Source organism: Pleurodeles waltl, chromosome 1_1 (assembly GCF_031143425.1).
Source record: "Pleurodeles waltl isolate 20211129_DDA chromosome 1_1, aPleWal1.hap1.20221129, whole genome shotgun sequence".
In the NCBI taxonomy this organism is placed as follows: domain Eukaryota; kingdom Metazoa; phylum Chordata; class Amphibia; order Caudata; family Salamandridae; genus Pleurodeles; species Pleurodeles waltl.
The window spans coordinates 14,448,860-14,466,105 of record NC_090436.1 but is presented as its reverse complement, the minus strand read 5'-3'; positions in this window follow the sequence as shown (position 1 = coordinate 14,466,105).

Here is a 17,246-nt window from a genome sequence, read left to right as displayed (position 1 = left end):
CTGGGCTCACTTTTGGTAATTTAGTTGGGGTTGGTCTAATTAGGGAGACCACAGAGGCTACTTTAGTCTCTGAAGGGGCTATTGACTTAGCCACTTTGGTTGCTTGCCCCCATAACTTGGAGAAGTACAATCAACTAACCCTAATAAATGGTGTTGAGGTCCAGGCCTACAGGGACACAGGTGCCAGTGTCACAATGGTGATTGAGAAACTGGTGCACCCTGAACAACACATACTTGGACACCAGTACCAAGTAACCGATGCTCACAACATAACACAAAGCCACCCCATGGCTGTTGTAAATCTCAACTGGGGGGGGGGTATCTGGTCCAAAGAAAGTTGTGGTAGCTTCAGATTTACCTGTAGACTGTCTATTAGGGAATGATTTGGAGACATCAGCTTGGTCAGATGTGGAGTTGGAGGCCCATGCAGCAATGCTGGGCATCCCAGGGCATATTTTTGCTTTGACAAGGGCTCAGGCCAAAAAGCAAAAAGGACAGGGAAGCTTGGATCCTGGAACAATGGACCAAGTGCTCCCTAAAGCTAGGGCTAGTAGAAGCAAACCACTTCCTACTATCCCTCCCTCTACAGTGGATTCTAATTCTGAGGAAGAAGAATTCCCTCCCTGTGCAGAACCTACACCAGAGGAGCTGGAAGCAGACACTGCTGAGCTTTTGGGTGAAGGGGGGCCTGCCAGAGAGGAGCTGAGTGTGGCACAGCAAACCTGTCCCACATTAGAGGTTCTCAGACAGCAAGCTGTCAAACAGGCTAATGGGGATGTCAGTGACTCTCACAGAGTTTACTGGGAGGACAACCTCTTGTACACTGAGCATAGGGATCCTAAACCTGGAGCTGCCAGGAGATTAGTGATTCCTCAGGAGTACAGAAAGTTCCTCCTAACACTGGCACATGACATTCCCTTAGCTGGGCACCTGGGTCAAATGAAAACTTGGGACAGATTGGTACCATTGTTTCATTGGCCTAGGATGTCTGAGGACACAAAAGAATTTTGTAAGTCCTGTGAAACCTGTCAAGCCAGTGGCAAGACAGGTGGCACCCCAAAGGCACCCCTTATCCCACTGCCTGTGGTTGGGGTTCCCTTTGAAAGGGTAGGGGTTGACATAGTTGGCCCCCTTGACCCTCCTACTGCTTCAGGCAATAGGTTTATCTTAGTGGTAGTGGACCATGCCACAAGATATCCTGAAGCTATTCCTTTAAGGACCACTACAGCTCCTGCAGTGGCAAAGGCCCTCCTGGGAATATTTTCCAGGGTGGGCTTCCCAAAGGAAGTAGTATCAGACAGAGGAAGCAATTTCATGTCTGCATACTTAAAGGCCATGTGGAAGGAGTGTGGTGTAACTTACAAGTTCACAACACCCTATCATCCACAAACAAATGGACTGGTGGAGAGATTTAATAAAACTCTCAAAGGCATGATTATGGGACTCCCTGAAAAACTCCGCAGGAGATGGGATATCCTTCTACCATGCCTCCTTTTTGCCTACAGGGAGGTACCCCAGAAAGGAGTGGGCTTCAGCCCCTTTGAACTTCTTTTTGGACACCCTGTTAGGGGTCCACTCACACTTGTAAAGGAGGGTTGGGAACAACCTTTAAAAGCTCCTAAACAGGATATTGTGGATTATGTACTTGGCCTCAGATCAAGGATGGCTGAGTACATGAAAAAGGCCAGTAAAAACCTTCAGGCCAGCCAAGAGCTCCAGAAGCAATGGCATGATCAGAAGGCTGTTTTGGTTCAGTACCAACCAGGGCAGAAAGTGTGGGTCTTGGAGCCTGTGGCCCCAAGAGCACTCCAAGATAAATGGAGTGGACCCCACACAATTGTTGAAAAGAAGGGTGAAGTCACCTACTTGGTTGACTTAGGCACTGCCAGGAGTCCCCTTAGGGTGCTCCATGTCAACCGCCTGAAACCCTACTATGACAGGGCTGATCTCACCCTGCTCATGGCAACAGATGAGGGACAGGAAGAAGACAGTGATCCTCTACCTGATCTCTTCTCTTCCACAGAACAAGATGCTCTTGTGGAAGGTGTAGTTTTGGCTGATTGTCTTACTGCTGAGCAGAAAGATAATTGCATAAATCTCCTAGGACAATTTTCAGAACTCTTCTCCATTGTGCCAGGCACCACTTCTTGGTGTGAGCACACTATAGATACTGGAGACAGTTTACCTGTCAAAAGTAAGATCTATAGGCAGCCTGACCATGTCAGGGACTGCATAAAGCAAGAAGTTCAGAAAATGTTGGAACTAGGAGTAGTTGAGCACTCTGACAGTCCATGGGCTTCTCCTGTGGTACTGGTACCAAAACCCAATTCTAAAGATGGAAAGAAGGAAATGAGGTTTTGTGTAGACTATAGAGGTCTCAACTTGGTAACCAAAACTGATGCTCACCCTATACCCAGGGCAGATGAGCTTATAGATACACTGGCATCTGCCAAGTATCTAAGCACTTTTGATTTGACTGCAGGGTATTGGCAGATCAAATTATCAGAAGATGCTAAATCTAAGACTGCATTTTCTACCATTGGAGGACATTACCAGTTTACTGTAATGCCTTTTGGTTTGAAAAATGCACCTGCCACTTTTCAGAGGTTGGTGAACACAGTCCTGCAAGGGCTGGAAGCTTTCAGTGCAGCATATTTGGACGATATAGCTGTCTTTAGCTCCAGCTGGGATGATCACCTGGTCCACCTATGGAAAGTTTTGGAGGCCCTGCAAAAGGCAGGCCTCACTATCAAGGCTTCAAAGTGCCAGATAGGGCAGGGTAAGGTGGTTTATCTGGGACACCTTGTTGGTGGGGAACAGATTGCACCACTTCAGGGGAAAATCCAAACTATTATTGATTGGGTTCCCCCTACCACTCAGACTCAGGTGAGAGCCTTCCTAGGCCTCACTGGGTATTACAGGAGGTTCATTAAGAACTATGGCTCCATTGCAGCCCCTCTTAATGACCTCACATCCAAGAAAATGCCTAAAAAGGTATTGTGGACAGCAAGCTGTCAGAAAGCTTTTGAGGAGCTGAAGCAGGCCATGTGCTCTGCACCTGTCCTGAAAAGCCCTCGTTACTCTAAAAAATTCTATGTCCAAACTGATGCATCTGAATTAGGAGTAGGGGCAGTCCTATCACAACTTAATTCTGAGGGCCAGGATCAACCTGTTGCTTTTATTAGTAGGAGGTTGACCCCTAGAGAAAAGCGTTGGTCTGCCATTGAGAGGGAGGCCTTTGCTGTGGTCTGGGCTCTGAAGAAGTTGAGGCCATACCTGTTTGGCACTCACTTCATTGTTCAGACAGACCACAAACCTCTACTTTGGCTAAAACAAATGAAAGGTGAAAATCCTAAATTGTTGAGGTGGTCCATATCCCTACAGGGAATGGACTATACAGTGGAACATAGACCTGGGAGTAGCCACTCCAATGCAGATGGACTCTCCAGATATTTCCACTTAGACAATGAAGACTCATCAGGTCATGGCTAGTCTTATTGTCCTTCGTTTGGGGGGGGGTTGTGTAGGAAAGTACCATCTTGCCTGGCATGTTACCCCCATTTTTCACTGTATATATGTTGTTTTAGTTGTATGTGTCACTGGGACCCTGGTAACCCAGGGCCCCAGTGCTCATAAGTGTGCCTGAATGTGTTACCTGTGTAGTGACTAACTGTCTCACTGAGGCTCTGCTAATCAGAACCTCAGTGGTTATGCTCTCTCATTTCTTTCCAAATTGTCACTGACAGGCTAGTGACCATTTTTACCAATTTACATTGGCTTACTGGAACACCCTTATAATTCCCTAGTATATGGTACTGACGTACCCAGGGTATTGGGGTTCCAGGAGATCCCTATGGGCTGCAGCATTTCTTTTGCCACCCATAGGGAGCTCTGACAATTCTTACACAGGCCTGCCACTGCAGCCTGAGTGAAATAACGTCCACGTTATTTCACAGCCATTTTACACTGCACTTAAGTAACTTATAAGTCACCTATATGTCTAACCTTTACCTGGTAAAGGTTAGGTGCAAAGTTACTTAGTGTGAGGGCACCCTGGCACTAGCCAAGGTGCCCCCACATTGTTCAGAGCCAATTCACTGAACTTTGTGAGTGCGGGGACACCATTACACGCGTGCACTACATATAGGTCACTACCTATATGTAGCTTCACCATGGTAACTCCGAATATGGCCATGTAACATGTCTATGATCATGGAATTGCCCCCTCTATGCCATCCTGGCATTGTTGGTACAATTCCATGATCCCAGTGGTCTGTAGCACAGACCCTGGTACTGCCAGACTGCCCTTCCTGGGGTTTCTCTGCAGCTGCTGCTGCTGCCAACCCCTCAGACAGGCAGCTGCCCTCCTGGGGTCCAGCCAGGCCTGGCCCAGGATGGCAGAACAAAGAACTTCCTCTGAGAGAGGGTGTGACACCCTCTCCCTTTGGAAAATGGTGTGAAGGCAGGGGAGGAGTAGCCTCCCCCAGCCTCTGGAAATGCTTTGTTGGGCACAGATGTGCCCAATTCTGCATAAGCCAGTCTACACCGGTTCAGGGACCCCTTAGCCCCTGCTCTGGCGCGAAACTGGACAAAGGAAAGGGGAGTGACCACTCCCCTGACCTGCACCTCCCCTGGGAGGTGTCCAGAGCTCCTCCAGTGTGCTCCAGACCTCTGCCATCTTGGAAACAGAGGTGCTGCTGGCACACTGGACTGCTCTGAGTGGCCAGTGCCACCAGGTGACGTCAGAGACTCCTTGTGATAGGCTCCTTCAGGTGTTAGTAGCCTTTCCTCTCTCCTAGGTAGCCAAACCCTCTTTTCTGGCTATTTAGGGTCTCTGTCTCTGGGGAAACTTTAGATAACGAATGCATGAGCTCAGCCGAGTTCCTCTGCATCTCCCTCTTCACCTTCTGATAAGGAATCGACCGCTGACCGCGCTGGAAGCCTGCAAACCTGCAACATAGTAGCAAAGACGACTACTGCAACTCTGTAACGCTGATCCTGCCGCCTTCTCGACTGTTTTCCTGCTTGTGCATGCTGTGGGGGTAGTCTGCCTCCTCTCTGCACCAGAAGCTCCGAAGAAATCTCCTGTGGGTCGACGGAATCTTCCCCCTGCAACCGCAGGCACCAAAAAGCTGCATTACCGGTCCCTTGGGTCTCCTCTCAGCACGACAAGCGAGGTCCCTCGAATCCAGCGACACCATCCAAGTGACCCCCACAGTCCAGTGACTCTTCAGCCCAAGTTTGGTGGAGGTAAGTCCTTGCCTCACCTCGCTGGGCTGCATTGCTGGGAACCGCGACTTTGCAAGCTACTCCGGCCCCTGTGCACTTCCGGCGGAAATCCTTCATGCACAGCCAAGCCTGGGTCCACGGCACTCTAACCTGCATTGCACGACTTTCTAAGTTGGTCTCCGGCGACGTGGGACTCCTTTGTGCAACTTCGGCAAGCACCGTTTCACGCATCCTCGTAGTGCCTGTTTCTGGCACTTCTCCGGGTGCTACTTGCTTTAGTGAGGGCTCTTTGTCTTGCTCGACATCCCCTCTCTCTTCAGGTCCAATTTGCGACCTCCTGGTCCCTCCTGGGCCCCAGCAGCATCCAAAAACGCCAAACGCACGATTTGCGTGTAGCAAGGCTTGTTGGCATCCATCTGGCGGGAAAACACTTTTGCACGACTCTCCAAGGTGTGTGGGATCCATCCTCCAAAGGGGAAGTCTCTAGCCCTTGTCGTTCCTGCAGTATTTACAGTTCTTCAGCCTAGTAAGAGCTTCTTTGCACCAACCGCTGGCATTTCTTGGGCATCTGCCCATCTCCGAGTTGCTTGTGACTTTTGGACTTGGTCCCCTTGTTCCACAGGTACCCTCAGGCAGGAATCCATCGTTGTTGCATTGCTGATTTGTGTTTTCCTTGCATTTTCCCTCTAACACGACTATTTTGTCCTTAGGGGAACTTTAGTGCACTTTGCACTCACTTTTCAGGGTCTTGGGGAGGGTTATTTTTCTAACTCTCACTATTTTCTAATAGTCCCAGCGACCCTCTACAAGGTCACATAGGTTTGGGGTCCATTCGTGGTTCGCATTCCACTTTTGGAGTATATGGTTTGTGTTGCCCCTATCCCTATGTTTCCCCATTGCATCCTATTGTAACTATACATTGTTTGCACTGTTTTCTAAGACTATACTGCATATTTTTGCTATTGTGTATATATATCTTGTGTATATTTCCTATCCTCTCACTGAGGGTACACTCTAAGATACTTTGGCATATTGTCATAAAAATAAAGTACCTTTATTTTTAGTATAACTGTGTATTGTGTTTTCTTATGATATTGTGCATATGACACTAAGTGGTACTGTAGTAGCTTCACACGTCTCCTAGTTCAGCCTAAGCTGCTCTGCTAAGCTACCATTATCTATCAGCCTAAGCTGCTAGTCACCCTATACACTAATAAGGGATAACTGGGCCTGGTGCAAGGTGCAAGTACCCCTTGGTACTCACTACAAGCCAGTCCAGCCTCCTACAAGTTGCCAATTAATTCTGCATCAGAGTCTTTATTGTCTGCACCTGCAGAAACTGACCTTGCTTCAAAGGGGATGAAAGTTGCCTAACACGCAACCTTGATATGAGTATAAGTCATTCTACTGGAAAAATACAGCTTTTAAAGGTTTAAAACACGTCTTTGTTAATACAAGTCAAAACCCCGCAGTTAAATTGAGACCAGGCAACTAGGCCAAAGCCTCTGCTAAATTTAAACCCTTCGCTGCCAGGCCTTTTCCCCCTCCTGTGCCGATCCTTTTTTTAGCTATTTGGGGCAGTTCGTGCTTAGGCCCTCATAACTTTTTGTTCACATAAGCTACCCACGCCAAATTTATGTCCTTTTTTTCCAACATCCTAGGGATTCTAGAGGTACCCAGACTTTGTGGGTTCCCCAGAAGGAGGCCAAGGAATTAGCCAAATAACAGTGAAAATTTCGTTTTTTTCAAAAAAATGGGAAAAAGGGGCTGCAGAAGAAGGCTTGTGGTTTTTCCCCTGAAAATGGCATCAACAAAGGGTTTGCGGTGCTAAAATCACCAGCTTCCTAGCTTTCAGGAACAGGCAGACTTGAATCAGAAAACCCAATTTTTCAACACAACTTTGGCATTTTACTGGGACATACCCTTTTTTTACGATTTTTTGTGCTTTCAGCCTCCTTCCAGTCAGTGACAGAAATGGGCATGAAACCAATGCTGGATCCCGGAAACTGCAACATTTCTAAAAAGTAGACAAAATTCTGAATTCAGCAAGAGGTAATTTGTGTAGATCCTTCAAGGGTTTCCTACAGAAAATAACAACTGAAAAAAATATTGAAATTGAGGTGAAAAAAACATCAATTTTTCTCTACGTTTTACTCTGTAACTTTTTCCTGCAATGTCAGATTTTCAAAAGCAATATACCGTTACGTCTGCTGGACTCCTCTGGTTGCGGGGATATATAGGGCTTGTAGGTTCATCAGGAACCCTAGGTACCCAGAGCCAATAAATGAGCTGCACCCTGCAGTGCGTTTTCATTCTATAACGGGTAAACAGCAATTCATTTTCTGAAATATAAAAAGTGAAAAATAGCTATCAAGAAAACCTTTGTATTTCCAAAAAGGGCACAAGATAAGGTGTTGAGGAGCAGTGGTTATTTGCACATCTCTGAATTCCGGGGTGACCATACTAGCATGTGAATTACAGGGCATTTCTCAAATAGATGTCTTTTTTGCAGACTCTTTTATATTTCGAAGGCAAATATGTAGAGAAAGACAGGGGGCAATAACACTTGTTTTGCTAATCTATGTTCCCCCAAGTCTCCCGATAAAAATGATTCCTCACTTGTGTGGGTAGGCCTAGCGCCCGCGACAGGAAACGCCCCAAAACGCAACGTGGACACATCACATTTTTTCAAAGAAAACAGGTGTTTTTTGCAAAGTGCCTACCTGTAGATTTTGGCCTCTAGCTCAGCCGGCACCTAGGGAAAACTACCAAACCTGTGCATTTTTGAAAACTAGAGACCTAGGGGAATCCAAGATGGGGTGACTTGTGGGGTTCTGACCAGGTTCTGTTACCCAGAATCCTTTGCAAACCTCAAAATTTGGCTAAAAAAACACGTTTTCCTCACATTTAGGTGACAGAAAGTTTTGGAATCTGAGAGGAACCACAAATTTCCTTCCACCCAGCGTTCCCCCAACTCTCCCGATAAAAATGATACCTCACTTGTGTGGGTAGGCCTAGCGCCCGTGACAGGAAATGCCCCAAAACACAACGTGGACACATCACATTTTTTGGAAGAAAACAGAGGTGTTTTTTGCAAAGTGCCTACCTGTAGATTTTGGCCTCTAGCTCAGCCGTCACCTAGGGAAACCTACCAAACCTGTGCATTTTTGAAAACTATAGACCTAGGGGAATCCAAGATGCGGTGACTTGTGGGGCTCTGACCAGGTTCTGTTACCCAGAATCCTTTGCAAACCTTAACATTTGGCTAAAAAAACACGTTTTGCTCACATTCCGGTGACAGAAAGTTCTGGAATCTGAGAGGAGCCACAAATTTCCTTCTACCCAGCGTTCCCCCATGTCTCTTGATAAAAATGATACCTCACTTGTGTGGGTAGGCCTAGCGCCCGTGACAGGAAATGCCCCGAAACACAACGTGGACACATCACATTTTTTTAAAGAAAACAGAGGTGTTTTTTGCAAAGTGCCTACCTGTAGATTTTGGCCTCTAGCTCAGTCGGCACCTAGGGAAACCTACCAACCCTGTGCATTTTTGAAAACTTGAGACCTAGGGGAATCCAAGATGGGGTGACTTGTGGGTATCTGACCAGGTTCTGTTACCCGGAATCCTTTCCAAACCTCAACATTTGGCTAAAAAAACACGTTTTCCTCACATTTCGGTGACAGAAAGTTCTGGAATCTGATAGGAGCCGCAAATTTACTTCCACCCAGCGTTCCCTAAGCCTCCCGATAAAAATGATACCTCACTTGTGTGGGTAGGCCTAGCGCCCATGACAGGAAATGCCCCAAAACACAACGTGGACACATCACATTTTTTTCATACGGGGTTGCTCCCCCTGTGTGACATTGGCGCCAAAAGAAAAATCCCCGGTGCCTATTGGTTTCTGCCCCCTTGGGGGCAGATTGACCTACAATCGGCCAATCGGCCCCCAAAGCAGGCAGAAATGGCCTAAATACAATTTGCTCCTCCAGGGGAGCGACCCTTGCCTAAGGGGTCGCTCCCCATCTCTAAAAAAACAAACCAACAAAAAAAAAAAATTTGCCCTGATCCTAGAGGTTTCTGCCCCCCCGGGGGCAGATCGGCCTAATAACAATAGGCCGATCTGCCCCCGGGGGTCAGAAATGGCCTAAAATAAATTTGCCCCACCGGGGAGCGACCCTTGCCTACAAGGTCGCTCCCCTTGTGTGACGGCGCAAAAAAAAGATCCCTGGTGCTTAGTGGTTTCTGCCCCCCTTGGCGGCAGATTGACCTAAAATCGGCCGATCTGCCCCCAAAGTGGGCAGAAATGGCCTAAATACAATTTGCCCCTCCAGGGGAGCGACCCTTGTCCAAGGGGTCGCTCCCCATCTGTAAAACAAAAAAACAAAAAAATCGCTGGTGCCTAGTGGTTTCTGCCCCCCTTGGGGGCAGATCAGACTAATCAAAATAGGCTGATCTACCCCCCAGGGGAGCAGAAATGGCCTAAAATAATTTCCCCCCCCAGGGAGCGACCCTTGCCTAAGGGGTCGCTCCCCTTGCGTGAAATTCACGTAAAAAAAATAAAACGCCCTGGTGTCTAGTGGTTTCTGCCCCCTTGGGGGCAGATTGGCCTCATCAAAATAGGCCAATCAGCCCCCAAGGGGAGCAGAAATGGCCTAAATATAATTTGCCCCCTAGGGTAGCGACCCTTGTCTAAGGGGTCGCTCCCCACCTAAAAAAAAACAAAACATACCAAAAAGGAAAACAAAAAGAAAAAAAGATCCCTGGTGCCTAGAGGTTTCTGCCCCAGGGGGGTGCAGAAAAGGCCTTCCCAAAAAAATGCCCCCCCTGGGAGCGACCCTTGCCCAAGGGTTTGCTCCCTTGTGTCCATTTAAAAAAAAAATTACAAAATCCCTGGTGCCTAGTGGGGTTTCAAAAGCCGGATTGCAAGCAATCCAGCTTTTGAAACCCTGGGAGAGACTTCAAAGGGAAGGAAATACATATCCTTCCCTTTGAAGCCTCTCCGGGCCTCTCCCACGCGATTGAAAGAGAAATACTTTGCATTTCTCTTCCAGCGCGATGGGGGAGACCCTGTGACTAATCAGCGCGCGCTCGCGCGGCGACGTCACTGGGGGTTGGGGGGGTCGGGGGTGGAAGGGGAAGGGCTTCATCTTCCATCCCTGACTTGGGGGGGGGTGCGGGAACCCCACAGAGGGAGCGCTACAGCTCCCTCTGGGCTCTGTGACCAGGACGTAATGGTTACGTCCTGGGCACAGCAGTACTGTGCCTCGGGCACAGAACGGGTTAAGCTAAGCATATAACAGTTTAACAAGAAAATCATAAAATATAGCTGCAATTATGACATTTTAATGCATTTGTCGATTTTCATGATTAATTAAGCTTGTTTATACTAATGGCGATCTACTTCGTGGGCACATTTTCTACATACATTATTTTTCTTTGCTAAAATCACATTGTCTTATACGATTTTATTACATGATATATGAATGTTTGTTAGTCTTTCTTTTTCTGCTTCATCAGTCCCTCCTCTGATGACTAATTATGTCATCACATTAAATCTTCCATCACAAATTTTATTTCATTAAAATTCTGTTTTAATAATTTTGCATTTCAATCATTTCCCTTTTCCTTTTTACTCCCTTTGATTTTTCCCTGTATAATTTTACCATTTCTTTTTGTTCTTTCTTTTCAATTCTTCTCTTGATTTCAGTATTTTAATAGCTTTCCATATTCCCCAAATACTTATTAAGCAAATTAGCATTATTAATATTCCTTTTACTATTTTCGGTAATATTCCGTTCCAAATGTTGCTGAGACAATTTCCCACGGAAGCAAATCCTTTTCCAACTTTTTCCCATACTCCTGGTTCTTTCAATTCTTTCAAATCTGTACTATCGTTAGTTAAATTTGTAAGCAGATTTCTAATTTGTTTGCTGTTGTCTGGTATAAATGAGAAACAGTGACGTGCACTAAGCATTTTGCAAACACCGCCATTCTTTGCTAAAAGAATGTCTAAAGCAAGCCGGTTTTGAAGAGTCATAGCTCTTTCTGCAGCAAGTTCAGTATCCATCAGGATCATTGCTCCTGAGAAATTTGTCAGCATGTTATCCACAATAGTAGACAACTTTCGTATTTTGATTGAATTCAGTATAACTCCTCCTGAAGGAATTATTGCCCCAAATATGTCTCCTACCACACCAGAAGCTGTCTCCCTTTTCTGAATACAATGTAATTCAGACAGCTTTGGAAATGTCTTTAAGTCATCTAGTTGATAAATCTTTGGAAATACTATTCCCAAATAACATCTCCCATACCATCCTTTTGGAAGACGATAATAGGCATTAAGTCCACAAATATAATATACCCCTGGAGTAGCTGGATCTAGTCCATTTAACATGAACGTCCATTTACTCTGGAACAAAAACACGTGTTTACATTCACGCGTTCCTACAAAGATTGTGTCATAGTAGGATTTAGGTCTATATATCCAAAATTTCCCTATGTGTAATGCATGTAAAGCTAGTTTCCCTTGTGTCTTTATTGCGGCAAAAGCATAGTTCTCTACAGATGTCCTTTTATGTAATTCTTTTTCTAATTTTTCCGTTATCATTTTCCTTCTATCTTCAGTGTGATCTAAAAAGTTTTTCTCTACAGGTGAAAGTAAGCATGTAAGGTTTTCTTTATGAGCGTGAGCTGCGGAAAAAGGTGATAATGGTTCAAAGAAACCCCTAACTAATTTTATATAATAATCTCTTGCTACTTTACTCAAGTATTCAATTATAGGGACATATGAAAATACGACATCATGATAGGAATAGAAATATTGAATATACCCCTGGCCATAAAATCTGGTTAGTAACAAACTACATGTTATTCCATACGTAAGGGGCATGCTATGATATGTCACCCCTTCTATTACTGAGGTAGGAATTTGTGTACATATATAACAATCTTCCGCGTCCATTGTCTCAACATACTCACTCAGCAAGCGATATAAGACATTAGATGAGAGTTCTTTCTTGTCGTTATTATAATCATGTAAATATTTTTCGTCTTGTTCGAGTCTTTTTAAAGGAGTTCATTCATTAGTAGGTTTTAAAGTAAAAGCATCATTCGCATCTCTTTCATTTCCTCCATGCATTCCAAGAATCATTGCCATAATTATTAGTACACATGCAATTATTAGACCTATAAACATTTATTTACCATATTTCATTTTATGTCCTTGTGTAGTATTGTCTGTCATGATCTATAGAGAATCAGAAAGTTGAACATACTTTTTCAAATCAAATTTACAGATATATAAAGGATCAACAAGGTCAAAGTTCACACGGTTTTCTTTAGCAACATAGTCTCTTATCGGTTTTAGCAGTTTTTCTCTCAAAATCGGTTTCAAAAGTCAATCAGGAGATCAATGTCTTATTCGGTAATGTTCATGAAATTTCACTTGTCAAGTACCAAATTGTTGTTCTGCTTCTTCATTTTCAAGACTAAGAGATAGAAATTCGTCTGACCAATCATTAGTGGCAGTGTATGCCCATTCTGGACCAGAATATCTTCTGCTCGCTATTCTTTTCCTTTTCAATTTTGCATCTCCTTTCGATTCCCTTTCGCTTATGTCTTGTTCTTTGGCTGTGTCTTTTTCTTCACTTGATATGGTTATGATAGACACTTCCTTTCTTTTCTCCTTCAATTTTGGCCATTTGTTTTTGTTTAATGTTTCTTTAGTCTTTGATTTCACTGGTGATATGCTTTGTCTCCGTTTCGCGTTGTTTTCACCTGATGGACCTGCAAACGGTTCTGGAAGAATTGGAACAACTTCACTTTGCTCTGTCTTGCCTCCTTAACCTGGGAGGTCAGTCAGGTTTTCTCCTTCTTTTCCTGTATCGTCTGCTTCTGGGAAAGCCCTCCACTTATTATGCTCTCCTGTTTCTTCACCTGAGATAGGATCTTTGTCACCTCCTGAGTCTTCTTCTCTGTTGTCCTCAAAAGGATCGACTGCGTCTTCTTCAGAGAATATTTCTTCTGTCTCAATTTCTTCGCTTTCAGGCTCTCTTCGTTCTGTCTCAGTACCTGGTACTTTTCTGTTAGCTGTTTGTAATTTCAGTGCTTCAATTTCCTCTTCAGTGGGACACGTCACCCTTTTCGTGTGACTGGCGTGAATCCAATTGGGAACTCCCGCACACTTCACAGCGGTGGTAGTCGTCAGAATCACTTGAAAAGGTCCTTTCCAACGGGGTTCCAAACATGACTTTCTCACGTGCTTTTTTACCACAACCCAGTCACCTGCTTTCAGGGCGTGTCCTTGACCTTGGATCTGTGGCAAGGTGGTTGCCTCTACCTGGTGAGAAAAAGAGCGGGCCACATCAGACAGACCTTTGCAGTAGTCCAATACCATATCATCTGTAATATTTACAAGGGCATTCACAGGAACTGCTGGAAGTCTCATGGCTCTGCCCATGAGAATTTCATGTGGTGATAGTCCAGTTTTTCTATCAGATGTGTTTCTCATTGACATTAACACCAAAGGCAACGCGTCAGGCCATTTCAAGTTTGTGGATGCGCATATTTTCGCCATTCTTGATTTCAGCATGCCATTAATTTGCTCCACTAGTTCTGATGCTTCAGGGCGGTAGCTACAATGCAATTTTTGTTCAATGTTCAATGCTGCACATAGTAATTTGATTACTTCGTTATTGAAGTGACTTCCCCTATCTGATTCTAAAGAGATCGGAAATCCGAAACGTAGTATTAGTTCTCTCAAGAGTAGTTTTGCAACTGTGAGACTGTCATTTCTGCGTGTAGGGTATGCTTCCATCCAGTGTCTAAAAATACAATCACCAACACATATTTTAAGCCTGCATGCATAGGCATCTCAATGAAATCCATTTGCATCCTGCTGAACGGCCCACCTGCTTTTCCAATGTGGCTCAAATTTACTACGGTTCCCTTCCCTGCGTTCATTTGTTGGCAAATGACGCAACGATGGCAAACTGCTTCAGCAACTTGGCGAAATCTGGGATTAAATCAATCAATTTTGAATAATCTAATCATGGCATCTCTTCCAATGTGTGCTTGTCCGTGATATAGCCTAGCTATTTGTGTCAAAAGACTGTCTGGCAAAACCAATCTCCCTTCACTTGAAACCCACAAATCATCTGTTTTTTTTACGCATTGTAATTTACTCCATGAGAGTTTTTCATCCTTAGTAACATTATTTTGTAGGAATTTCAATTCTTCTATTGTGTCTACAACTTTTATGAGCAAAGGCTTCATTTGGTTCAAGTTCTGGCTCACTTATCAAATTCCATTAGTCTCTGAGCAATATACAGTTCAATGCGCACAACCTGGCGACTTGATCTGCATATCCATTTCACAAAGAAACGAAGTCTTGTGATTTTGAGTGTGCACTGCATTTTACCACTGCTACTGTTCCTGGTAACTGGATAGCATGTAACAATTCTCTTATTCTTTCACCATTTTTCACTGGTGATCCTGAAGAGGTCATAAAGCCTCTTTGTGACCACAATTGTCCAAAATCATGCACTATTCCAAATCCGTACTGACTGTCAGTGTAAATGGTGACTTTCATTAATGCCGAAAGTTGGCAAGCTCTAGTAAGGGGTACCAGTTCCGCTACTTGTAAATTCCTTGAAGCCAAGATGCTTCTAGAACACCAGTTATTGTACATACAGCATATCCTGCTTTCAATATTCCTAGTGCATCTCTCAAACATGAACCATCAACAAAAATAATCTGATCATTTTCTTCCATTCGAGTATCTTTGATATCAGGTCTTGGTTTAGTACAAAATTCAGTCACCAGAAGACAATCGTCTTCGATGTCCTCTACATTTTCAATTTCAACATTTTCAATGGGAAACAAAGTTGCTGGATTCAATGTAGTGCACCTTTTTAATTGCACATTAGGTGATCCCAAAATTATTGTCTCGTACCTTGTAAGCCTAGCACCAGTCATGTGCTGTGTTCGGGAACGTGTCAAAAGTATTTCGACTGAGTGAGGGACCATAACTGTTAAAGGATGTCCCATCACTATTCCTTCACTCTGATTCAGGCTCATACAAGCTGCTGCTACAGAACGCAAGCATCCTGGTAAGGCTACTGCGACTGGATCCAAAGTAGCTGAAAAGTATGCTACTGGCCTGTTTACACCACCATGGGCTTGAGTCAAGACAGACAAGGAACATGCATCACGTTCATGACAAAACAATGTGAAAGGCTTTGTGTAATCAGGCATACCTAAAGCTGGAGCTCTGCACATGCATTCCTTTAATTCAATAAAGGCATCCATTCATCTCTTTTCAATATTATTTAATCCTGCGCATCTTTCTGGGTCAGTTTCAGTAAAGGTTTGGCTAGAGTTGAGAAATTAGGAATCCATTGGCGACAGTAGCCCACCATTCCCAAAAACTTGCTCACCTCTTTTCTTGTTTTGGGTGGACTCATTTGAAGTACACTCGTTATTCCTTCTTTCATGATTATTCTCGACCCTTATTCTATTTGGTGACCCATTTCACTTTCTTTTGGCAGTATTGCAATTTTGAAGGAGACACTTTGTGCCCATTCCTTCCCAAATGGTTCAGTAGGGCAATAGTGTCAACTGTACAGTCATTTTCTGTTTTGGATGCAATCAGTAAATCGTCAATATACTGTACTAAGGTTGATTCAAAAGGTAATTCCAATGATTCCAGATTTTTCTTTAGAATCTGATTGAAAATTGATGGTGACTCCAAAAACCCTTGAGGAATTCAACACCAACTGTAGACTCTGTCCAGGAATTTGAAACAAAAGAGAAATTGGCTGTCCTCATGAAGAGGCACAGAAAAGAATGCTTGTGACAAATCGATGACTGTGAACCACTCTGCATCACAGGGATTTTGAAACATTATTACAGCTGGATTTGGTACTACGGGACAACATTTGACTATTATGTCATTTATTTTTCTCAAATCTTCAACAATTCTGACTTTTCCACTTGGTTTTATTAGTCCCATGATTGGTGAATTACATGGACTACTTAGTACTTCTTTCAGTACTCCCTGTTTCACAAATTCGTCAATGAGTTGGGCGAATTTCATTAGAGTATCTTGTGGCATATGGTATTGTGAAGTCTGAGGAAAATTTACATTACGTTTTACAGTCACTTTCACTGGTTCTGCTCCTTTGATCAATCCCACCTCTTTCCCTGTCATATCCCACACTTCCTTTCCAACAGTTTCTTGTAAATCAGCTGGAATATCTGCTTCAGTGAGCATAGGATAAAGAGTAATCAGGGGGTACTCTTCATCAACAGTTTCGATTTCTTCTTCTTCTAAACTGTCCTCTTCTTCCTCATCACTGTTTGTCTGAATTGTAATTCCATTGTGTGAGCACATAATCGAGCATCCTAGTTTGCATAATAAATCTCTTCCTCATAGGGATATTGGACTTGAGTCACACACCACAAATTTATGTAACCCTTGAAAGTTACCAATTTTGACTTGCACTGGATCTGTAATTGGGTTTGTCAGATACCGATTTTTCTACTCCCACTACTTGAACTGTTCTCCCTGAAAGTGGCAAATTTGGTACTTCGATACTTCTAACTGTAGAGCGTGTAGCTCCTGTGTCAACCAAAAATGAAATGCTGTGACCCATAACTCTTCCTTCCACATATGGTCCCTTTTGATCAACTTCCAAAGATGCTGCAAGCATACAATTTCCCCTCTCACCTGAACTTTCACTCTCCCATTCATTGTTTATTCCATTCTCCCTGTGTAACGGGAATTGGTGTACTGTGTTACTTTGATTCATTCCTTGACCTGTGACCTGTTGAGGAAGCATTACTTGTTGCTGAGTCATTGGTGCTAAGGGTACTTGCATTTGCTGATTAGGTACCATAGGAAACTGCTGTTGGATTGGCTGTGATTGTACCATTTGTATACGAGGCATTTGCACCTGCTGTTGTTGTATAGGTTGTAGACCCTGCATCTGATTTACATTATTTTGGAAATTTGGAT